We start from the raw sequence: 25309 nt of genomic DNA, 5'->3' as shown, positions 1-25309 counted from the left end.
GGCCAGGGTCAGGGCTGGCATGGGGGCATGTGGGGGGTGGGTACCTGAAGGAAGCATGGAATGTCCAGCTCCTGTGTTTGAAGTGAGGAAACAGGCCTTGAAAAGAAAGTCACAAGTTTCACGGGCCCATGGCAGCACTGGGGTCCGCACCTGGGTTTCTCCTGACCACCAGCCCCGGCCCTTTCAGGAGCTAGATGTTAGCACTTGGTAAATGGCATCACAAAAGGATGAATGTATTACATCAGGGATCCTCAGAGCCAAGAACAGGCTGAGGGCTGGTGGCAGCGGGACACGGCAGCGTGCCTGAGGTTGGGGGTGAGGGGACAGCTGCCCTGTGGGCCAGACCACAAGGCCCAGGTCCAAGGGCAAGGTCACTACCACTACGCCCTCTGGGCCTCCTGGCAGAGCTCTCAGGAGTGGCCTCACCCCTGCAGGGCACACGGCCACGCTCCCTGCCCTCAGATCATGGCCCCACAGTAACCAGACACCTCTGTCGCAGCAGCACCGGTCTCTGCAGAGCTTGTCCATTTGCTGTCCTCAGCTGACCCACAGGTGCCGGCATCATGGGGGCTGGAATTCCCACTGTACAGATGGGAACAGAGATTCAGAGTTTCTGGGTTTTCCCATCTTCGTGAGCCTGAAAAGCAGTGTCTTCATTCTGCCTTGAGAGGAGGGGGTTTCATCCACAGCCCCCTGCCCACTGACTTTGGTGGTCCGAGCATCTCTGAGCCTCAGTTTCCCTGCCTATCTCCCAACACCTGCTCTGGAAGGCAGTGCCCAGGCCCCGTGAGTCCACTAATGTTTTTCCAAAGGCCTTACGCCAGGCCCCTGCCACTGTCCCTCACACATGGGTGAGCAGTGAGCTAGCCTGGAGAAATGTCAGAAAGGGCCCTCCCAGCCCTCCTGTGACTCCAGCCCCGAGGTGCCAGAGTGCAGGGGTGTGGCGGGCAGCTGAACAGGGGCCTCTGCTCTCCAGGACTCAGGCTGGGCCCTGACAGCACTGAGTGCAGCCTGCCTGGGGTGGTGGGAGAAGGACGCAGGGAGAGGGCGGGGCTGGTGGAGTTGGCGTCGGCCGGCCCGACCTGGGAAGGAGTCCCAGAGTTCCCGTGAGGACATAGAACTTCCTTAGGCTCCCGAAATGGAGTTTGGGAGAAGCCCCTGAGCCCAAGTTGAACCTCTGGCCCCTCTGGTCCTGCTTTCTTCTGCATCTTGAGAGCCCACGGTGTGAATACAGGTCTGTGCTGGCACCACCCCCTCAGACACCCCTTACCCTCTGTGGGAGCATCCTCCAAGCTCTCCTGGGTCCCCAGCCCAGTAGCCCTAGGACTCCAAGGCCAAGCCATGCACCAAACTGAAGATGCCAGTTTGGAGGGGGGAAAATAATTGAGTCATCTGAGATCTGTTATAGAGCATTAGGACTGCCCATTCTTCTGCAGAAGGGCATGGGGCAGCTTCTAGAATCCAGACAAATGAGAGTAACCTTGGTCTTTGGGAAGGGTCTAGAGTCTACTTTGGGGTGCTAGAAAAAGCCTGCTGCAATCCCAGGGGATGGCTTCAGCCTATCGGCTCTGTCCGTGACCCTAAAGTACCTACAGACCAGCGGCCGCCTCCTGAGCAATTACTCTTTGTCACACTATCCATGAACATACATTATTTCATTGACTCCTTGTAGCCCATTTTGTGATATTAAGTTCATTTTACAGATAAGGAAACTGAGGCTCATGAGGACTCACTGCCAGTGAGTGAAAGAGCTCAAGCCAGGTCTGTCTGCTTCCTGCATCCCCTCCCTACCTCTCATGTTCTCTCCTTAAGAGGAGGACCTGCCTGATCCCCAGCTCTGGCCCCAGATCCAGCAGGCCCCAGCCACCGAGGGACAGAGTGTACTTCCTCCGCAGTAAGAGGGATTAAGGACAGACTTCACAAAGAACATCCCTGTCAACAAAGTGTCTAGTACATTTTAGTAGTTTCCCAGGGAAAATGTAGGACCTCCTCCGATAAAGACCTTGAAAGAATGGGAAGAAATGTATTGAGTCACCTGGGCAAAGTTTTTGGGAGGGTCAAGGTTTGTCAGAGGCAGAGGGTAGTTGACCTCTGACCTCTAGTTGGGCAGTTCAGAAGTTCAGGCTTCCACCTCTGTCTACTGACTGCCCTCTGCTGCTGTCACCTGGCCCAGAGGGTCAGGCATGGATGTCACCTTTCCCAGGACATGCTTTCTTGCCCAAGTCCACTTGGAGCCCTTGCCAACTGGCGCCTGAGGCGGCAGGCGGGGATGGGCAGGGTAGGGCCTGGGTAGGTGTGGCACTCGGCTATCTGTCCAGGCACCGTTTAGTTCCATGAGGAGAGCTCAGCCACTCCAAAACCCCGGTCTCTGCTCCTTTTCCCTCCCCTGCTCCCAGAACTGGGCTGGCAGGGGACATGGGCTGGGCACGTTACCAAGGGCTTCGGCCTCCGATGCCCGCCCTGTCCTTTGGGAAAGTCCATTGTATTCATTTCAGCAAATCTGCAGAAAACCTCCGAATGTCAGCCAGTGAGTTGAGTGCTGCCCTCCTAGAAAACTGTACTCTAGTCTTGGGAGAGGTTCTAATTGAACAGACTGAAAAACAGAGGGCCATCTCATTCTGAAAGTGCACAGAAACCAGCAGAAAGTGGCTCAGTACCACTTTTTGGCAATGCAACTTAGCAAGTTTCTCAACCACTAGACCTCAGTTTCCTCCTCTGTAAAATGGGTATGTCAATACTTCCTCCAAAGGACAAAAGTGAGAATGATATGAGGTGGAAAACACTTCCTAGTACATAGGAGGGGTTCAGTCATTACTGGAGGAAATAAAATAACTTGCTGCAAGAATTCTGGGAGGCAGGAAGCAAATACCAGCACTTATTTTCAGGGAAGGGAAGCAAAGGAAGGGAAGTGGGCCTCGTGAAAACTTAGGGACACATGCAATCTGTCTAATCACTTGGAGAATGAAAAGTTGCTGGGAAATGCTAACCATTCTGATGGGATGAGGGCTGAAGCAAAGATGAAGAAACACAGCAAGGCAGGTGTAAAGTAAAATGCATATTTTTAATTGCTTAAGTTCACATCTCATAAAAGAAAAAAAAAAAAAAAAAGTGCAAGCCCTGGCCATCCCCTGCTTTCTCTGCCATGAGTCAAGAACCAGTTCCCATCAGTCTGTCCTAGGTTCAAAGCATCTCCCCGCCCTAATTCTCACCCCGACCTCCCCACCCCCTACAACTACTGTGGGTGAGGAGGCCCTTCCCCTGAGCAGCGTGGGCACTGCCCCTCCCCCGGCCACCCCCTGCCCACTGCGGAGGGCAGCACCCAGTTGTCAGGCCTGATGGGAGAAGGGGCAGGGGTAGGGGCGGTAGAGATGGAAGATGGGAGATGAAGGCAGCTTCCCCCACCTCTGCCTGCTAGCCTCCTGTTGATTGTAGCTCACTGTCGAAGTGAAGCGGCACAGCTGTCTCACTACCAGGCCCCACCAGATTCTTCCCCAGACAATGGCGGCTAGATGTGGCTCCCTACCTGGCCCTCCAGCCAGCAGTCCTGCTCCCCGGGCCTGTCTGAGCCTGTAACCGGGGAAGCAGGCACCTTGGGCCAAAGCCCGCTGAGCCAGCTCTGTTTTCTTCCCACCCTGGAAACCCACCCTTCCCCTGGTTCCTGCCAGTTCCTAGTCCCCGTGTCTTCCGAGATGGGACAGACCTCCCAGCCCCCTGCCTGTCCCTCTGTTTTTCCCTTGGTTCTCCCCTCCTCCCCGTCTCCTCCTCCTTCCCCTAGCCCTGACTCACTGCCTCACTTCCCCCTCAAGCTGTTCTCTGGGACGTGTTGGGACAGGGCACCTGGGTTCTGGTCCTACAGGCTCCAACTCTGCCTGCTCTCAGTGGGGGTGGCGCATGTGGGGAGGATCTGCTTTGACCTGCTTCTTCAGGCTTCCTCCCTCCTCCATCCCCACCCCGAGGGGGCAGGCTGGGGGTGAACTCCAGAACACCTCCTGACTGCAGCCTTCAGGGGCCCAGCCTAGAGCCACCAAGCGGGGGAGACGCCCACCTTCACCTTGATCTGGGCCTGCCTGGGTCTCTGAAAACAGGTCATGGGACTCCAGCCTGCCCACCGATGACGCCTGCCCACCGATGGCACCTGCCCAGACGTCTTCACTCAGCCAGGTGCTGTGTCTATGCCATTTCTCTTCCTCATCCCTTTGGGACCAGGATAATAAAAGGAACATCAAGAGGCTTGGATTCACTCTCTGCTCTCAGTTAATTTCTTGTGTGCATGCATGCAAGTGCGTGCTAAGTCGCTTGAGTCGTGTCTGACTCTCTGTGACCCTATGGATTGTAGCCCACCAGGCTCCTCTGCCCATGTTATCCTCCAGGCGAGAATACTAGAGTGGGTTGCCGTGCCCTCCTCCAGGGCATCTTCCCGACCCAGGGATTGAACTCGAGTCTCTTACATCTCCTGCGTTGGCGGGCAGGTTCTTTACCACTAGTACTACCTGGGAAGCCCAATTTATTGTATAGCCTCGAGTAATCACCTCACCCTTCTGGGTCTCAATTTCAACATCTGCTAAACGGGCAGCACCTTCCTCTGGATCATTCCAGAATCTAGGATCATCAGGGGTCTGGAATGGGTCTGAATGGGTCTGAAAGCAAAGTGATAGGATTAGCCCTGGCAGGCTGAACTGGATTGCAAAGGAAGGGTCGGGGGCCAGGGGGCCGGTTATAGTTTGATGTTGTTTACAGGGCCTCTGAAGAGCTCCAGTACCACAGTCCTTATGTCTCTGCACAGAAAGAATTCGGTGAGAGGCAAAGTGATAGATAAGGAGTGATTCATTAGAATAGGATGCTTGTAAGGCTTATACGCAGGCAGGCAAGAGGATGCCTCACTCGAAAACTTAGTGGACTACAGCTGTATAATCAAAGGAAAAGTGGGGAGGGAGAGAAGAACGTCTCTGTCATTCTTGGGTAGGTGTCATGCTTCTAGCATCGGCTCCTCCAGGTTGGGCAGGGGAGTTTTCTTGTCCTTACCTGGTCAAGCTGGGTCCACAAATTGTTGTTTATGTGTGTAGAGAGGACGAGGTGGTTCCATAACATGACTAACTCAAAGGATATGAATCTGAGCAAAATCTGGGAGAGAGTGGAGGACAGGGAAGCCTGGTGTGCTGCAGACCATTGGGTCACAAAGAGTTGGACATGACTTAGCAGCTGAACAACGACAACAATGTGTGCAGAGAGCATGTCCTACGGATCATTAATTTACCGAGTTCACTGGCAGCGTGTGTGCCTCGTGTCTGCACTGTTTTATTGTTTGGGGGGCAGGCCCTGTGCTTCTGATGCATGGATTTTTCCTAAGCAAGCCTGCTTGGTTTTGTGGTTAAGCAAACCTGCTCTCTCGAGTAATCATTAACTTATAGGGGTCTCCCACACTTTTTCTATTCACAGTCCCCTAGTGGGATTAACTATTTAATCACCTACTTTGTCCTTTTACTCTGTCCTTACAAGGGGGCCTCCCACCCTGCCACTGGGGCCTGGATTTCGGTGCGTCTCTCACATACGGGGCCTCTCAGCCTTTCTCTTATAGAGAATTCTTCCTTTTTATACATAATCATGGCAGTCTCCAGGGGTTCTGCTCCTTCTTTGATCGTGAGCTCCCTAAGAATTCTTGATTAAAAGATATTGGTGACTGGAGCAGTCAGCAGAGCACCCCGTCCCAGAGTCTGTTGTCTGATATTTGATGCTAGCCGGGCTCACAGCTCATGAAGCAAATGTGGATGGGGGTCCTGCCTTATGCGGGTGCAGGGGCTTCAGAGTGACTCAGAGATAACCAATACTGCCTCCCCCTCCCCAGGGAGAGCAGGTGCTGTGGGCCCTAGGGCACCGGGGACCTGACTGTTGCGGAGGGTGGGGACACTGGAGAGCTGGAGAAGGAGCTGGGAATACAGGCAGGGACAGATTGTGGAGGCTGATAAGCAGCTCAGATTTGCTATAGATTTCCCCCGAGGCAGTGGAGAACAGGGGGAGACCAGCCGAGATCGGCTTTGTGTTCAAATCCTCTTGTGGATTAGACAGACCACTTCACCAGCCTGAGCCTCAGTTTCCCAGCGTGAATGAGAAGACTTCTCTGGGAGGAATTTTGTGAGGATGAGATGAGATTCACCGCCTAACAATACCTCTTAGGAGTGAGCACTCACTAACGGCGGGCTGTTTTTAGTGTGATCTGTGCCAGGACTCCAGATTAGAAATGCCAGAGGCCTAAATTCCCAACTGAGCTGCAATAAGCATCAGAAGGGCTCCCCAAGTGGCACTGGTGGTAAAGAACCTGCCTGCCAATGCAGGAGACGTGAGAGGTTTGATCCCTGAGTCAGAAAGATCCCCTGGAGGAGGGCATGGCAACCCACTCCACTCCAGTAGTCTTGCCTGGGAAATCCCATAGACAGAGGAGTCTGGTGGGCTACAGTCCATGGGGTTGCACAGAGTCAGACATGACTGAAGCTACTGAGCACGAGGATCAGAAGGTCAAGGGCTCTACTCCAGGAATTCAGAGGAAGGAGACTCAAGTGGATGTAACGAGGTGACTGATGTGGGGGGACCTGGGAAGGGCGGAGCAGCTGGAGAGAAGGGTTCAGCTGGCAGGTGGGTGCTGGGGGCCCTCGACATAGAGGCATCACCAAGGCTACAGAGGCACGTGGGCCCACGTAGAGTGGACCGAACGTCCACTGCCAGGCATCTGGCCTCTCCCCTCCCTTCACCTCCTGCTCCTTCCTCCAGCCTTCTCCCTCCCCAGAATAGTACAAAACATCCAGGTCACCATGAGTTTCCAGGGGCAAGTGTCTTATCCACCTCACCATCCTCCCATCATGTCTGGATGAGGCTGGTGAGCGTAAGCCAAGTAGGAAAGACACGGGAGATGCCTTAAGAGATGGCTGGGGAGATGCCCATCTAGCCCTTTCCGTATGAACCAGAGGGGAGAGAGAACCCAGCTAGAGGAGGTGTGGAGGTGGCAGCCTTCCACTGCCGCCCACCACTCTTTCTACACCTGACTGCCTCCTGGCTTGATGAGCTGTTTGCTTATCTAAGGACCCAGAGGCAGGGCCCTTGTAACCACAACAAGAGAGACACCCACAGTACATCGCGATGGGCTGGTGTCTGGCTGATAACCGTCCCCGGGTGCTCTCACGGGCGTTGTCACAGGACTGAGCTCAGGCTGCTAAAGTCACACCTTCCCACTGCTCTTCTTCCAGGGCCCAGCTTTGCCAGTTCCTCCTTCCCCCAGTCCCACCAACTTCTTGGCCTCTTCAGATGAGCTGCTCTTCTCCATACCTCCCTTTCCTCACCTATAACTGGGGAGGTTAGGCCAGATGGTCCCCAGCGAAGGGACTCACCACAGCTGAAGGATTCTCAGACTGGTCCTTCCTCCCTGTGTCTGTCTGAATTCTCTGTCCCTTTGACTTTCCTATCTATTTATACACAAAATTCACCCACAACATTTCAGTTTTCCAATAGCATCATTAATTACCCCCAGTAATTAAACCCAATTAGCTAGTGTAGGGGCCTTTCTGAGTGAGGAGCCATTAGCCAGGGTGAAAATGCATGGGAATGAGAGAGAAAGAAAATCCACCCTTTCCCAGCATTAAAAATGAAAGCCCGAGATGGCACAGTAGAGCAGAGGGCCCCAATTAAAACTGGGGCCTCACTCATTAAGCTAATTTGACCTGCCATCCCACCCAGCAGCCTCTGATGGGAAGCCCGCAGGAGGAGCTGACTGAGAGATGTGTCCAAGCTTCTTGCTCATCTTGGGGACTGAACTGGGCCCCCCAGGACCCCCTCCCAGCTGCCTGCTTGGGAAGGGACATGAAGAGTCTGCCCATTTTTCATTAGCACCTGCTGCCCACTTCTTGGGCTTCAGGGCAGAGAATAACCCAGAGTGGGTGGGGCTCAGCTGGGGGGGGGGGAGTGCAGGACACATGGGAGGAGAAGGGATGAAAAATGGGAAGGAAAAGAAAAACTCTGCATTTCTGGGGCCTTGGGAAAAGCAGAAGTTAGCAGTCACTCTCCTCTCTGGGCCCGAGGCTAGGGAGACCCCACCACCACCCCAGGATGGCTGTGAAGACTGAGATTATATATGTCAATGCCTGACACATCACAGGTGCTTAATCAATGGTGACCAGCATTAGCTCTTTGCAGGCCTGGTCCTCCCAGCCCCACAGCTGCAGAGGCAACGGGGGAAGAGATGGCCACCAGCCTTTCACAGGAAGGGAGTCCCAGGGACAGAAAGAGGAAGATCCACAGCCAGAGGCCAGACTGGAAGTCAAGTGTCTTAGCTCCTGGACTGGGAGGAAAAGAGTGCAGGGGAAGAATGTTTGAGGTGCCTGGAATTATCCCTTTGGCCAGAGCTGCCCTGGGCCTAGCCGGCCCTGTGGTCCAGACAGCAGTGGGATTGGCGGTTCAGCCTCACCCAGAGCCTGGAGGAGAGGAGATGGCGTCTGCCCTCCCAGCCCCATCACCATGGCTGCCAGCAGGCAAGGGTCTCACGTGTCACGTGTGCCCTCGCCCATGATTCTGGGCCTCGGTATATGTGTGCTGGCTGCTGGTCTCTTCATGCAGCGGGGAGGAGGAGGCCACGAGCAGCCGGTGTAGTGGTGAGGAGCCTCTGGAGCCAGACTGCCACACCAAACAGGCTTCACCCACCATGTGACCTTGGGCAGGTTACTTGACCTCTCTCTTTCCTCATCTCTAAGAGATAACAGTGGTATGGAGCTCCCGGAGTTATTGTGAGGATTAGGAGAGTTAATATCTGTAAACATCCAGACCTGGGCCTGGCACAGACAGGTAATATATATGTGTTACCTGTTCTTGCCATTGGCAGGACCCTGGCGGGGAATGTCGTGCTTTTCTCCTTTTGGTCCTCGGGAGGTGGGGAGCACACAGGACCCCAGGCTTCAACTGCTAAGGGGAGGGGCTCAGTCTTGGAGAGGCAGCAGGTAGAGAGCAACACCCTTCCCAGACTTAGTGGAACGTGGGGGCACGCCCCTCCCCCACGCACAAACGCGCTCCCTCCAGGGGCCCCTGCTGGGCTTTCAGGGACCACGCCTGGCAGAGCGGTGGGCAGCGCGAGGAGGGCATGGGAATGGGAAGGAGAGGGAGGGAGGGGAAGGGAAGGGAGGCAGGTGGCCGCAGAGGCTGGGCTGCATCCTCGCAGCCGGGCACCGTGCCCTGCCGCCTACGTGCTCGCTTTCTCCACAAGGCAGGACGAGAAGCAGGTCCTGGCATGCCAGCCCCTACCCAGCGACTCCTGAAACCCCAACAAGTCTGAGCTGGAAGTGGGACTGGGCGAGGTTCCTGATAGATTCATGTTGGGCAGAGGGATGGCAGGGAAGAGAGGTGGGGAGAATGGGAAGAAGAGCCCCCCACACACACTCAAAACTCTGGCATTGCCAATAGCAGAGGAAGAGTGTGCAGGCTGGGTAGGAGGGCAATGACCAGGGCTTGGGGCTTTCTCCTGCTGCCTCTCGAGTCCCCTCTCACCCTACCTGCTCGCTAGGGTGGAGAGAGGTCGGGCTATGACAATGGCAGGGACCTGTCCTCTCAGTATTTTGCCAAAAAGAGGAAGATGATTTCAGTGCAGCCAGGAAAAGGAGCTAAGGAGAAGGGCAAGGGAGGGCAGATGGCAGCCCAGTGCTGGGAGCACTGCAGGGCAGGCAGGAGGAATCCCAAGACCCTGGGACTATGGAACATTTTACACAGAGGCCCTCATTCCATCCTTACTCCAGCCGAAGGGGTGTATGTGCTTAAGCCCATTTTACGGGTGAAAGAGGCTGGGCTTCGGGGAGGTTGTGGGGCGTGATCATAGGTCCCTCTGCTAGTGATCGCTGATGCTAAAATTGCAGCGGGAACAATTGGGTAGCATGTATCACTCCTTTCAGCCTCCTGGGTGCTGGGGAAAGGACCAACCCAGGGACTGGGTGTATCCACAAGGTCCTGGGCTGTGGGGTGGCGTGGGGAGAAAATTGAATGAGCCACCACCAGTCAGACACAGACTCACCCCATAGGGAGGCCTTCAAGCTCAGCTGGCCTCCCCCTGAAACTCAATTGTCAGGACCCTTAGAAGACCCCCCCTTTCTTTGGCCGCCCCAAAGGGGAACTATTGGGTAGGAAGAAAACCATGAGCCGTGACTGCCTGCCTTCCTGGACGCCACAAAGCTGAGGCTGAGTTCAGACCTGAGGTTGGAATCACATGTAGGATTCTGCTTCATTCTGTGGTTAAAACCAGGAAGAGGTTAGCACACGTGTTAGGGTCGTGACCCAGGTCTTGTGGTCTAGGTTGGCACCAACATGGAGACTTGGCTGGGGCTGGTATTGGGGTTCACGTTGGTGGTTGAAGAGGATTCTATTCTGGGTTAACCCTGAGGTGGGTATAGTAAATTTGGGGTGTTATCAGAGAGGCTGAGGATCCAGCACCGATGGCTTACAGAGGAGAAATGGTCACTTTCACTTGAGCCTTGGACTGGGGAGAGGAGCAGTGTTGAGGATGGTAGCTGAACCAGAGCAGGTTGAGTGTAGGGATATGAAAAAGGGAGGGTGTCTGAATGTAATGGAAGGACCATTAAAAGACTCTCCCTTCCCTTTGCCCAAAGCTCTGCTTACCTGTCCCATCCTGTGACCCAGGCCATCTCAGGTGTCATTCACCATGCTACCCAGACCTCAACCTGAATTCCTGCAGTATCAAGAAGCCTCTCCTCTGTGGGGGCTGGGTTCTCCCATGAAACAAGGGAGCACAAGGACTGGGCTTCTCCTCCTCCTCTCTACCCCAGCAGGTCCTTAGATGCTTCCTGGCCCACCTCGAGCCACCCCCTCTTCCACTCCCCTGGTGGAGACCCTTTGGGGAGGCTCCTGGGACAACACTACCTGAAGGTCAATCAGAGAGAAACTGCGACCCGGGTATTCGCTGGTTCCCTGCTTCCTGCCTCCCTGTCTTGTCTGCACACTAGACCCTGCCCAGTAAGGAAGTTTACCCCAGAGTGGGTCAGATCAAGTCTGCTCCCTGCCTATCTGGAAGCAGATCTCATAGGCTGTCAGGAAAGTCTTTTGGGGTGATGAAGGCAATTCTAAACCAGGAGGTGTGGAGAGAGAGGCTGACCTGCTGGAGTCTGAGGCCAGGTTGTGGCAACCAGACATCCAGGAGTGATTATTCAGTGAGGGGCCCTCCTGCTGCACCCAAGACCCTTTCCCTGAACCCAAGGCCAGGTTTAGAGGAGGCCCCATTGGAACACCCTATTCCCATCCCTTGCCCCCATGATCTGCAGAAAGTGTCCCAGGAGACCCCCCCTCCCAAGACCTGGTTCCGTCCTTGTACCACGAGTACAGTGAGGGGGCCCCTCCTGCCCTGCCTGGAAATATTACGTCTGAGCTAAACCTTGGGCTGCAATGTGACTACGGTATCATTCATTTGGTCCGGACCAGTACTTCCTGCCCAGAGATTAAATAGCAGGTTTGGTGGTGCCTGCAGCAGCCACCTTTCCCTTCTCAGGCCCCTTTTCCTTCTTAAGCCTCATCAGAAGCAAGTAGAGGGGAACAGGTTGCCCTGAGCCCTAATTTCTGACCCTCACACCTTGTCCAAGAGTCCAGGGTAGCCACTGTGTCTTGGCTACAAAGCATCTTCCTAGAGGCTACTGCATTTCAGCACTAGAGTTGAGATCCAGGACTTCCTGCAGGGCAGGGTCAACAGCCCATCTTCCCCCGCCCCCACCCAAGCATGCTTCCCAGGACCCTCACCGCTGCATGGGCAGGACAAGTCCAGCACACTCCTGCCCCCTTGTTGGGAGTGTGGCCCTGGAGTAAGTGGACATGGCCTCCTGAGTGGCAGGGCCACCGCCTCCTCACTGTCCCGTGAGCAGCAGTTCCCCAGCCCCCACCCTGCAGCCTGGATGGGTGAACCCTCTCACTCCAGCCCTAGAGTCCCTCCCAGCAGGAAGAATTCTGACCCTAAAGCCTTTCCTAAGAGGAGCCCCCAGAGACAGGGGTTGGGGGGTGGGGTAGGACTCAGAGCTGCCCGCCCACGTGGAGGAGCCTGGGGTGTGGACAGAGATGCTGGGAGCCACAAATGCCAGCCCAGGGTGGGACGAGCACAGGGGTTGGTGCTGGAGGGTCTAAATGCCACAGGTAGGGGTAGTGAGTGTGTGTGTATGTGTGTGTGTGTATGTACGTAAGTGTGTGTGTGCATGTGTACATGTGTGTATGTGTATGTAAGCGTGTGTGTGTGTGTGTGTACGTGTGTATGTGAGCTCGTCTCCTGAGTCCTCAAGGCTGAACAACCTGCATGGCAGCACTCAGGCTGCCTGCGTTAAAAGGAAAGACAGAGGCGAGCCAGGCCTGGGGTGAGAAGAGCAAACAGCAAAATGTAATGACTTTAATATGAAAGAATTTGCCACTAATTAAGCACAAACACTCCACTAATGCAGAGAACACATGTTGTGGATTTCACTTAAGCAGGAACCAAATGAGGTGAAAATCCTTCCGAAATGATAGCAGTTTACCAACCGAAGGAGGATGCTGCCGACCACGTTCCTGCTCTTAGAAACACAGCCCTCTTGTCTTCGTGGCCTCTCTGCATGTGTCCCCCTATATGCATCTCTTCCCTGACTGTCCCTTCTCCATGCTTTCCCGTCCTCTTAGGACCACGTGCCGCTCTGTCACCCATGTTCTGACAGCAAACAGCAGTCGGATCCAAACTCCCCGGGCCTCTGGTTCTCTCCATCTATGCCCCCCAAATGTGTACCTCCTCTCCGGACTGGAGCCTGAAGTTCTCTGCCCCGGACAGATGTGGACACATCCCCTGCAGAGTGCCCCCAGCCCTGTCCCCCTGGCCCTCCTCGCCCAGCAGGCTCTGCCCTGGATATCCATCCCACACTCCAGCACCCCTGCCTGAGCTCCATGCCCCTTCCCCTAGGCGAGTGGTCTTAACTGGAGGCAGGTTTGCCCCCCAGGGAACACTTGGCAGTGTCTTGGGATGTTCTTGGCTGTCACACCTGAGGGCGGCTGCTACTGCATGGAGCAGGTAGAGGCTAGTGATGGTGCTAAACGCACAGAGCAGCCGGCACCACCAGGCATTATCAGCCCCCAAGTGTCAGCAGTGCCGACGCTGAGGGCCCAGGCTCTGGGAGAGTGGTCTTACCACAACAGGGACTCGCTCAGGGATGGGCTGGTAGAGCTGGGATGGAAACCAGCCTACCTGACTCCTCCGCAGCTCCTCTCCCCAAGACCACAATACTGACAATAATACAACCATTCGTGTAGTATAACTATGCCACACACTGTGCTAAGAGCTGATGTGAACTATTTAATTTTCAAATCCACCCCAGCAGACAGTCCTATATGCTCCCTCCACCCCCGTCTTTTTTTTTTTTTAGTTTTATTTATTTATGGTTTATTTATTTATTTTTTTGCTGCACTGGGTCTTCTTAGTTAATTGCCCTGCGACATGTGGGATCTTAGTTCCTCAACCAGGAATCGAACCCACAGCCCCTGCAATGGAAGGTGGATTCTTAACCACTGGACCCCCAAAGAAGTCCTGAGTTTATGTGTGAGAAAACTGAAGCACAGAGAGGTTGATGCAACTTGCTCGGTCACCCAGCAAATAAGGAGCAGACAGAAGCCTGGGTCTATCTGAGTCCAAAGTCAGTGCTCATGGACGAATGAACTACTTATATTCCCCACCCCCATATCCTCTTAACCCCTCCCCTATCAGTCTCCCCAACCCTGCCCTTTTAGAATGAACCTTCCCTGAAGCTGGCACTATAAACCCACCTGACTGCCTTCCCTCCCCGCACAGGCCCAGCCCCCAGCCATTGGGGCAGGCAGCTGCCTGGAGCTGGATGGGGCTTCTGCAGAGCTTGGCAGAGCTGGGCCCTGGGGTGATCCGACAGGCCCTTCCCGGTAAGAGGCAGACCAAAAGATCTCCACTTCTGTACAGGTGGTGACCATTGGCATGGAAGCCAAGGGCTGGCCCAATGCATCTGTCACCCCTGAGCTTTCAGAAGGTTCTCCTTTGGAAGCCTGGGGATTCTCCCTGTGTTTTCTCGCAGCCCCCAACCTCTCCAACCCCCACACTAGCCTTCCAAGGAGGCTGCTGCCTACACTTCCCAAGATGTGTCATTAAAAACACACACTTGCCGAGGGGAATCCAGGCTGCCATGTGTCTGCTGGGAGAGGTGTCGTCTGTAGCAACTGGGGCGGAGAGGGCTGGCGTCAGCCACAGAGAAGGGACCTGTCCGAATGCTGGCCTGAGAGCCAGGTGGTTCCAGGTCCTTGGAGCATGAAAAAGCCTGGCCAGGTGGAGAGAAATCCAGGCTGTGGAGGGAGTGTGGGGAGCGTGCCGGCTTAGCAGGGCTGAGACCTGGGGAGCAGGGCCTCGGGGCCTCAGGGCCACAGCTCACTAGGGTGAGAAGAACATTTTTCACCTTATGTTCTGGAGTGAGGAAGGAAGTGGGACTGGGTGCTAGGAACTGGGGCAGAGGACAGAGGGAAGAATCTGGAAGTGGCAAACAGGGAGCAAGCAGAGGACGTGGGGTTGAGCGACCTATGAGAGGTCAGACAGACCTGCGCTGTTTAGGGTGTGGCTTCCTGGTTGCCTCTGGAAGGAGATTCACACCCTCACCTGCGTCCCTTCCAGGCAGATGCAAGGCCTCACCTTCTGCCTCTGTCCTCCGGCCCTACCTGGCCACACCATACTGTGTCCTCCCATACAGGCCCTGCCCCTCAGCTAAAGTAGAATTTGCAGGAAGCCACAGTCAGACCTAAGAAATGGTGAAGCCTGGCCCAGGACCCTAGCTGGCTCACAGTCTTCTCCAGCAACACCTTGAGGCCCCTTATGTTTTCTAGACCCCAGGCACAGGGCTGAAGTTCTGGTCTTTCCACTCAGTAGGGGAAATACCATGACCTGAGAAAGCTGAGATCCTAGGGCCCTCAGGGTGCAGGAGCACCTCACTCATGGAATCTGGAGGAGAAAGCTTCCCCAGAAGTCATGGCCAAGGGCTTTCAGGGAGGATAAAGAGGTGTGGGCAGGTAGTAGGGCATGTGTTCTGTTTGTTTTTTATTTGTTTGACTGCATCAGGTCTTAGTTGCACATTCAGTTCAGTTCAGTCGCTCAGTCGTGTCCGACTCTTTGCGACCCCATGAACTGCAGCACACCAGGCCTCCCTGTCCATCACCAGCTCCCGGAGTTCACTCAGACTCACGTCCATCGAGTCCGTGATGCCATTACATTATCTTTAGTTGTGGCATAAAACTCTTGGGTTTCCCTGATAGCTCAGTTGGTAAAGGATCCGTCTGCAGTGCTGGAGACCCTGGCTCACTTCCAGGAAGATTCACTGGAGAAGGGATAGACTACTCACTTCAGTATTCTTGGGCTTCCCTTGTGGCTCAGCTGGTAAAGAATCCACCCGCAATGCAGGAGACCTGGGTTTGATCCCTGGGTTGGAAAGATCCCCTGGAGAAGGGAAAGGCCACCCACTCCAGTATTCTGGCCTGGAGAATTCCATGGACTGTATAGTCCACGGGGTTACAAGGAGTTGGACACTACTGAGTGAGCAAAATCACTGTAGATGGTGACTGCAGCCATGAAATTAAAAGACGCTTGCACCTTGGAAGGAAAGTTATGACCAACCTAGATAGCATATTGAAAAGCAGAGACATTACTTTGCCAACAAAGGTCTGTCTAGTCAAGGCTATGGTTTTTCCAGTAGTCATGTATGGATGTGAGAGTTGGACTGTGAAGAAAGCTGAGTGTCGAAGAATTGATGCTTTTGAACTGTGGTGTTGGAGAAGATTCTTGAGAGTCCCTTGGCTTGCAAGGAGATCCAACCAGTCCATTCTGAAGGAGATCAGCCCTGGGATTTCTTTGGAAGGAATGATGCTAAAGCTGAAACTCCAGTACTTTGGCCACCTCATGGGAAGAGTTGACTCATTGGAAAAGATTCTGACTCAGGGAGGGATTTGGGGCAGGAGGAGAAGGGGACAACAGAGGATGAGATGGTTGGATGGCATCACTGACTCGATGGATGTGAGTCTGAGTGAATTCCGGGAGTTGGTGATGGACAGGGAGGCCTGGCGTGCTGCAATTCATGGGGTTGCAAAGAGTCGGACACGACTGAGCAACTGAACTGAACTGAACTGAACTGAACTGAGTGACTTCCTCTTTCACTTCCACTTTTGAAAACTCTTAGTTGAGGCATGTGGAATCTAGTTCCCTGACCAGGAATTAAACCCTGGCCCCCTGCCTTGGGAGCAGGGAGACTTAGACACTGGACTAGCAGGGAAGTCCCTAGGGCATGTGTTTAACAGAGGGAAGAACATGGCAGGGAACTGGTGGTCTTGTCCCACGCGGTGGGAGAGAAAGAGCAGGAGAAGGCTGCTGGAGGCTGGAATGCCCAGGATGAGACCCAGAGCCCAAAAGGACTTTGGACTTGATCTTCAGGGCTTCAGGAAACCATGGAAGGATTTTCAATCATGATTTTATGTTTTAAAGAGTGGAAAATGGGTTAAATGGGCAAGCCTGGAGGCAGGTATGTATCTTTGTCTCAGTAGTACGGTAGGTAGGCAGCGTGAGAGGTGACTGTGGCCTGCCCCAGGGGCAAGGCCTGGGGAGAAAGGGTCAAGGCACCCGGATGAGATAGCAGGTGCTGGGTTCAAAGGAAAGGGGTTGGGGTTTACTTAACTGCGGTTTCCCAGGCCGGGAATGTTGAGAAAATAAGGAAGTGAGACTCTGCTGGAGGTGGAGAGGCAGGGAAGGGGCTGAACTGGGGGGAGGAGACTTAGGAGAAGTCTGGATTGGGGCCAGAGGGAATGGAGAACAAAGATGAAATCAAAGGCATTTAGGAGCTAGTATCTGCTGTGCTTGGTGATTACGAGTCCCTGGAAGAGCCTTGTGCACTCCAGCTCTGCTGTTGCGCAGCCTGGATGTTCCTGGCTTGCCACTTAATCAGGGAGGTCTTCCTGGAGGAGCTGGGCAGTATACAGAGGTAGAGTAACTGCTGGGTAGAGAGGTTCCAGAGGCTGATCCAAGGCCAAGTGCAGAGCTGGGGCAGAGAGAGAGCTGGACAGGTGACATCCAAAGTCGAGTCATCCAGGGTCAGGGGGTCCAACTCTTATTTTACAGAAAAGGAAACTGAGGTCAGAAAAGCAAACCGCCCTACCTAAGGCCATACAGAATAAAGGGGCCAAGTAATGGGGACCAGAGCCTGCCTCTCCCAATGTCCAGTTAGGAACCCTCTCTTCCCACCACCTGGTCAGAGAAGAGGTGGCAGGTACATGAAGACCAGAAGAGGACTGGGAGGGGGACCCTGGAGGCTGGCGATGGGCCGGGTGGTGGACCCCTGGAGGCTGGCGATGGAGGGAGGGGGCAGAACCGAGAGAGGCTTCTGTTCCCAGGGTGCTGAGGGGAGTCAGGAGCTGCTCAGGACCAGGCTGCCCTGGGCTTTGGGGATGGGCAGCTAGAATGAATCAGGCCTGTAGGAGAGCCGTCCAGGCGTCCCTGGCCACTTGCTCCTCAGTGGGAGAAGGCAAAGCCTCGCTCCCAGGTTCATCCCCATCCCCCAGCCCGTCCTGCTGGGTTTCAGGGAGAGAGAGGACTTGCCGGAGCAGCCCCACCACCGCCACTCCCCCCAGGCTTCCATACTGCCAGAGAGCAGGGCCGGCCCAGCCTGCCTGGAAGATCCTGGGCTCCCACTCTGGCTCCTTCTGGGGCTTTTCCCAGGCTGCCGCGCCCCCTCCTCTCCCACGCACTGTGCTGACCCGCCCGAGGCGCCGGGCGCCAGCTCCACAGCCCATCATTAGCCAGCCCTATGTGGGGAGTTGGGGGTGGGGGGTGCATCAGCCAAGAAGAAAACATCGGCAGTTTCTGTGACCCCAAATGAGGGTGGAGGCGCCTGGATTCGGACAGTAGCAATTAGCCGCCGAGTGTGGGATCATGGGATGTTATCACCTCTGCTGGCAAGGTGGATGTGGAGGGGACTCAAGGACCCAGGACAGCCTGGGGCCACCTCAGGAGGCACCACTCCCAGAGAGAAGCCCACCAGGCAAAGGCCACGCACTGCAGGAGGCAAGGGAAGCCCTCGTGCTGAGCTAACAGGGGCGTGGGGCAGACTCAGGCCCTCACGGCCGCGGACCAGGTGAGGGGTGCTAAGGGTTGCAGGCACAAGAGCTGGGCCAGCTGCCATTCTCCATTTTCCTCGCCTAGCCCTCTGCCCTTGTCACCCTGGGCCCCATCCTGGACATAGCAGGGAGGCTGGAGGCTGGAGGTGTAGCCTGGGCTCTTGGAAAGTTCCCGAACCAACAGGGAAATATGCCCAGGGTGTAGATACGAGATAGGACAAGTTCAAAGGACTTCAGTGAGAGCCTTGCTCGTGTGGGTTCCTGCTGACAGAACGACTGGGTCCAGGTGACACTGATTGGCAAGACTTTCCCAGAGAAGATGACCCCAGAATGGGGCTTGCTTTCACATCTCCCCCTCTGGCCCAGCAGCCTGTCCCCCGGGAGCCCAGGTTGTGACATGAGAAAGAAAAGAGCCAGCCAACCAGCCCTGGGAGCTGACATTTGGAGAATGTAGCAGGGCTGGGAGGAGGGGACCTATAACCTTTAGGTCACTGTGCTGACTCAGCAAGGTTTCATCTGGTGGCCCTGCCCCACCCCCCACAATGAGTGAGTCATCCCCACTTACCACTTAGCTGGTTTCTCACCGGATGTCCTGTTCCTTTCTTCCAGTTCCAGGGCAGGGAGCAAGGGAGCATCCCTGGAAAGCCCTAGAGATAGATCCCAAAGGATGCTGGTTTCAGAGAGGCCTTGTTGGGAAGCCCAGCATCTCCCACCCAGGCCTGCCACTTCTGCCCACCCGACTGAGGGCACCAGGGCAGAGTCTCTGGAAAAGAGTGGGGAATGGAAGAAGAGGCAGCCCATGTCCGAATGCTCTGAGTGCCCCTCCCCAGCCTTCACCCACCACACCGGCCCAGTCCCACCTGCTCAGCTAGGGAGAAGAGGGGTCTGAGGTTTCAAAGCTTAGGAGGAGAAACTGGTCCAGGTGGTATGGATAGGAGAGCGCCGCCCACCCCCCACCCCCACCCAGCCTGCCCGCGCGCGTGCACACACACACACACACACACACACACACAGACACACACTCTGAGACACACCCAACTGCGTGGGAACCTGTGGCCCCAGCCTTGGATTAGCTCAATGGCAGGCAGGGAAGGGCCTTGGGGAGCAGGTTTGTCGGGCACAACTGAGGAGCCTTTGTGTTTTGTTGCTGAGCTGGGGCTTTTGTAGGTCCATGACGTCTCGTAGGCCGGCCCGACGCCTGCCTTGTTGGCTCAGCACTTCTGAGAAGCCTTGAAAGCGGCCCAAACTGCCCAATCTCAGCACCAGTGGGGAAACTGAGGCACGGGTGCAGACCTGGATCCCAGACCCTAGAGCTCATAGGATGACCAGGGACAAAATAAGCAGTGTTCAAGGTCAGGAAAAGCCACAGACTCATTCTTTGATATCCCCTGGATGCAAGAACCCCTCTGCCAAGGACACGGGCACTCTGCCCCCTCCCTCCCCACCTCCCTGGCTTTTTCCTGCTCTGCACATAGCAGCTCCCTGCAGGTGCCCCCAACCTGGGTTCCTAAAAGTCCCTGTTCCTAACCTAGCACCTGACACCCAGTACTGGACTCCGACAGGGCCTCCAGCCCGAGTCCTTTGACCTACCTACCCACCAAGCCCAGTGTAGGCTAGCCCACAGGCCCTGTGATTGCAGTACTGTAACTGGCGTTTTTGTGCCAGTGGAGACGCTGAGGTTACAGTCCAGGAGGGACACCACCGAGAAAGTTAGCTTGAGAACCTGGGTTTATTTTAAAGCAGAGTGGCAAGAGTACTGGGGTGGGTGCTACTGTTCTGTGTCCCCGAGCGAGTGACCCAACCACTCTGGACCTTCATCAGTTTTGTAAAATGATGCGTTGTATGGTCCTTTGAGCTCCACCGTGGTATCTTTTTGGTGATCCTGATTCCCACATCTGGGGCAGCCTCTACTTCTCATGTACACTACTGTCTTTAAAATGGATAACCAACAAGGACCTACTGTATAGCACAGGGAACACTGTTCAATGTTAGGTGGCAGCCTGGATGGGAGGGGAATCAGAGGAAGAATGGATACATGTATATGTATGGCTGAATCCCTTCGCCGTTCACCAGAAACTATCACAACGTTGTTAATCGGCTGCATCCCAACACAAAATAAAAAGTTCATAGAAGAAAAGAGGGAACCTGTGGGGAAGAAGAGATAGTGCCTTCTGCCCACCAGACAGCTGATGGACCAGCCCTAGCTGTTAAGGGAACCAGAGAGAGTCTGTAGGGTATTCTGCCGGCATTAGCCATGACACAATCAGCTCAACCCAAGGCCAAACCCAGCTCCTTCTCTCTCCTACAAGGACTGTGGTCTGTTTAGAGACAGTGGGGATACAATAGAAAACATGCTAAACACACATGTCAGGAAACAGAAAAGGGTGCAGACTCAAGTAATATGCAGTTGGGCAATAGAATAGAGGTGTCGGCTGAGTAAGAGGTGATGAGAGTCCAGAAGGGCTTCCTGGAAGAGGGGAACTAGAGTCACCCCAGATCATGCCTAATACTCAGTAGGTGTCCAATAAGCATTTGTTGAGTGAAGTTCCAGGAAGGGAGGCCTCCTTCTTCATAAATGAAAAATGATGATGATGGTGATGGTGATGAAACTCAGAGAAGGCTTCCGACCCACCTCTTCTGCACAGAGGAGGGCCCTGTTCCTGGGCCCCACCCCCATCTAGCCCTTTCTCCTCTTTTTTGGTGGTGCCTGCAGCTGTCAGAGTCGCTGCGGTGGGGTGTGCCCCCCTCTCTGAAAACCTCCCAATCCACCCAATCTAAAGAATGAGGGACATTCTACCCCACCTGCATTCCGCGGATGGGGGGGTGGGGCAGATTGAGTTCTGAGTCCCTGAGCCTAGAGTCAGGGGAAGGTAAGGGAGGGTCTTCAACCCTTATCAGTCTTCCCAACCCCTCCCAATTTCACACCTCTGGGATCCTTGTCTTCAGTGACCCCAAACTCCAAGGGTTCCCTTATGCCCTACCTGACCCTGCTAACAACAGCAGTTCTAGGTACTTTCACTGAAAGCATTTTTACTGCAAATATTTGGCCACATGACGAATTGGCTATGAGGCAATTTTGCCATGAAAGATGAAATAACTGGTTGACAGTTTGGTTTCATCTGGTTAAGATGCTTTTCTTCCAGTTAGTGATGTTACTGATGGCTTTATTGAGCTGACAGAAGATAACAGTTTGCCCTAAGAGTTGGTTTTATGTTTTTAAACAAAACTACACTGGAGGAGAAAGAGGCCAAGAGCCTCCAAGGTACAGAGTTGAGCCTGTATTTCCCATGAAACTTTTTTGAGTCTATCAACAGACATGAGACAATGTGTTAAGAACACTCTACAGTGTGGAGGCTTTCCCAGTGCAACTCAAGGGTCAATTACAAACATGTACCCTAATGTTTGGAAAGTGATACCTCTCTCAATGAAGGAAGAAACTTCAGTAAAAAAAGAAAAAGTTCAATGCCAGATGCGGAGACGAATCAACAAGCAAAAAAAAAAAAAGTATAAAATACTATGAATGAAAGACTTGGTAGGCAAGTGCTTACTGCTTATACAAGGACAACCCACAAAACAAAATCAGTTCTCGGTACAGTATTGCCATGCATTCACACACACCTTCTCCAGTGGCTCAGTGGTAAAGAACCCACCTGCCAATGCAGGAGACGGGGGTTTGATCCCTAGAGAAGGAAATGGCAACCCACTCCAATATTCTTGCCTGGGAAATCCCATGGACAGAGGAGCCTCTCCATGAGGTCGCAAAAGAGTCAGACGCAACTTAGCAACTAAACAACAACAATTTTGTTTCTCCTTTCTCCTGTTTCACTATGTCCTTTTTAATGTCCCTCTTATTTTTTATTATTTTATCTTTTTCGGCAAAATTGTCTTAAGGACAATTAGTTACGCAGCAAAAATGTGGCAAAGGTGCTTAAGGTGGAAATAGCAGACAAAGCTAACAGTGGGCCGTAGGCAGAGAGGCCCAAGTCAGGATGCCCCTGCCTGCTCCTTGGAAGTCCTCCCACCTGCCTGTCTGCTCATCACCAGGCAGAGGGGCAAGGGCCCAGGCCACCCACTTAGTGCCCAGTGAGCGGGCACTCAGGCACCTTCCTCACTGCCCCGCCCACCGAGGGGTTGCTTCTGGGGGAGTCACACAGGACAGGAGGCAGCAGCCTCATCCCGAAACACATACAGGGTGGGGAGGGCCACCTCAGCCTAGTGAGGCGATAATGGGTGAGAGGCAGCGCCCCTGGGGCACCTGAGCCCCTTGCAGCAGCCTCCGCTCCCCACGCCCAGGCCCAGGCCGCTGTCCGCCTTCTCCCCTCCTGGCACTCTGCAGGTTGAGGTCGCTGCTGAAGATGTGAAAATGAACGTCAGTCTGTGTCCAGGCGCTGAACACCACGTGGCCCCACACCCCAGATGGTGGAAGGAGACAACGGGGTGGCTGCAGGCTTGGCAGGCTCTGTCCTACTCTAGGCCCCACCACCATGCCCTGGCACCAATCCCAAGACGATCCTGGTGTCTACACCCCTCCTGCCCCCACCATCCTCACCCCGCCTCCCCCATCCCCCAGTGGCCCAAGCCCTCCCAACTGGCTTTTCCTGTTCCCAGCTTTGTGTGGTGAAAGTTCCCCAATTATACCCACATTATCTCAGCTGCTGGGCAGCCTCCAGCAGGCTTGGGGAGTGAAGGCTGGGGGGTGGGGGAGGGAGCATCCACTTACTCTGCTGGGAGAGCCTAGGGCTTAGGTCCTTGCCAACTGGCCAGTCAGCAGGAGTACTGGGCTGACTGGCCCACTGACCTCACTGTGGGATGGTGTCTGGGGCGGGGCACAGCTGGGCTGGGCTGTGGCTCAGAGAATCACAGACAGTGGAGGCCAGAAGGGACCAAGGAGATGGTAAAGTCCAGTCTGCTCCCTCCCGTGGGAGGAGAATAGGGCTCAGAAAGGGGAAGTGACCTGCCAAGGTCCCAAGGCAAGCTCTAGACGGAGCCAGACTAGAAGCCAGCACCCCCAGCCCGCTGCTCAGTGTCACCTCCATGATTCCCCCACCAACCCACAGTGTTCTCTGCCAGGGACATGTCAGAACCCCACAGACCGGCCAAGGGGACAGCTGGAGAGATGGGATGATGGCATCCCAGGTGGACCTTGAAGGGCTGTATGGATGTGAGCGGACGCAGAGGAGGGGAGCATAAGGAAGCTTTCAGAACGTTGCAAGGGCCTGGCTTCGAGTGCCAAAGATACATTTACTCAGCAGTCACGTCCTGAGTGCCGGCTGTGTGCCAAACATGGGGATACCGCTCTGACCTAGAGAGACCTGGCTGGTACCTTCTTAGGGGAGGTGTGAAGGGCAGCATACTTCACTGACCATAGTCTTAGGGGCCTTCAGAGGAATATGCTCTGCTCCCACCTCCATCATGCAGAGGCAAGTGCAGCCCCGAATTCCCACTCTGGAAAGCAGACTTCCTTGGGGGCCCATCTAGGCCCTCCCCTGGTCAGTCCAGGGCATGATGTTGATCTTAACTGATGGAGCTCAATAAAGTAACTGAGTGAAGTAAGAAAGCAAGAATGGCTGATGACAGAACTCAGGAGTGAGCCCACTGGAGGGCATGGCAGGCCCAGGTAGATTAGGGGGCTGAGCCAAGTTCAGAGTTAAGGAAAAGCTCAGACAAAAGCCATTCGAGAGGGAATAAAGCAAAATTGGCAGGGAGACTAGAGGGCGTTCATTCATTCACTCGATGCCGCTGATCACTCCTTCCTGCCTGCAAGTCTCTCCTCTCTGTCTTCCACTGCCATCTGTCTGGCCACAAATGTTTACTGAGCACCTACTATGACTGGAGGCTGGGCCGGGCACTGGGGATACAGGGATGGAAAAGACTCGGAGGCTGCTCTGAGGAGGTCATCATCTGGCAGAGGAGAAGCCGGAGGTGTGAACAACCACGTTCCCAGGCAGAAAAGAGCCACTATAAGGTTGAGAGGATCGGGGAAGCTTCCCAGAGGAGGTGGCCTGAGTGGGACAGCCATAGGTGGAAAAGGGCTGGGCCTTCTAGGGAACTGCAGGGACAGGAGTCTAGACGTGTAGCATCAGGCATTCCCTGGGGGCCCAGTGGTTAGGACTCTGTGTTCTCACTGCCAAGGGCCCCAATTTGATCTCACAAGTCTCACTGTGTGGCCCCCCTCCCCCCAAAACTTAGATGTGTAGCTTCTACAGCTTTGTGCTCCTTGGAGGCTGGGACTGAATCACTCATTGACATGACTCCAGTGCTGATAAGACTCAAAAAGTGGCACAAAATGGGAGGAAGAAGGAAGGAAACTCAGAAACATGGCATATTCCGTGGAACAGTCCAGTTGGATGTGGTTGGAAGACCTCGTATACAGAGAGATGTGGACAGGATGGCAGGGCCCAGATGATGAGGACGTCAAATGCCAAGTTATGACAGCCAGACATGACAGAGAAGGCAAACATGAGCCAGAGAGGCTGAGCTTCATGAAGTGCCTGCATCTCAGCCTGGTTGGGTAGGGGGCTGAGCCAGTGCACTCAGGCGCAGGCACTCACCTCTTTATGGGGAGAAGACAGTGGGAGTGGCCTTACTGATGGGGCCCCCCGGGGCTCCCCTAGCGCTCTTCTTGCCTCCTGACACCTCCTCATCCATCATAGTATTTGGTTCTCTTAGCAACCTGTGAGCTAGAGAGGAATGGATTATCCACCCCATGAGGGAGTTGAGGCCCAGAAAGGTGAAGAAGCTGGTGGCTCCTCAGCTAGGCCTCTGCCCAAAAAGCAGCACATTCAACCCTCATCAAAAATAAGGGTGTGGAGGGATATTTACTGCCATGGAGCAGCATTGATAATATATCTGTAAGTGAAAATACAGCTTAAGGAATACTATGTACAGTATGACTGTTTAAAAAAAAACATGGTTACCAAGATATATGGAGAAGAATGTAAAAGAGGTTGTGCGTGCATGCTAAGTCACTTTAGTCGTGTCTGACTCTGCAGCACTATGGACTATAGGCTGCCAGGCTTCTCTGTCTATGGGATTCTCCAGGCAAGCATACTGGAGTGGGTTGCCATGCTCTTCTCCAGGGGCTCTTCCCAACCCAGGATCTAACCCGCACCTCTTCTGTCTCCCACATTGACTGGCGGGTTCTTTTACCACTAGCGCCACCTGAAAA

General features: G+C 54.4%; 1 protein-coding gene across 1 annotated transcript in view; it reads left to right on the top strand.

Annotated features, from left to right (window-relative positions):
- The window catches only part of NECTIN1 (nectin cell adhesion molecule 1), a 71983-nt gene that overhangs the window by 28961 nt on the left and 17713 nt on the right, over window positions 1-25309 (top strand). The gene's annotated exons all lie outside the window — the stretch shown is intronic.

This window comes from Oryx dammah, unplaced genomic scaffold, assembly GCF_014754425.2.
Source record: "Oryx dammah isolate SB20612 unplaced genomic scaffold, SCBI_Odam_1.1 HiC_scaffold_17, whole genome shotgun sequence".
In the NCBI taxonomy this organism is placed as follows: Eukaryota; Metazoa; Chordata; class Mammalia; order Artiodactyla; family Bovidae; genus Oryx; species Oryx dammah.
The sequence above is the reverse complement of the archived record's forward strand: the minus strand, read 5'-3'. Positions and strand labels throughout refer to the sequence as shown.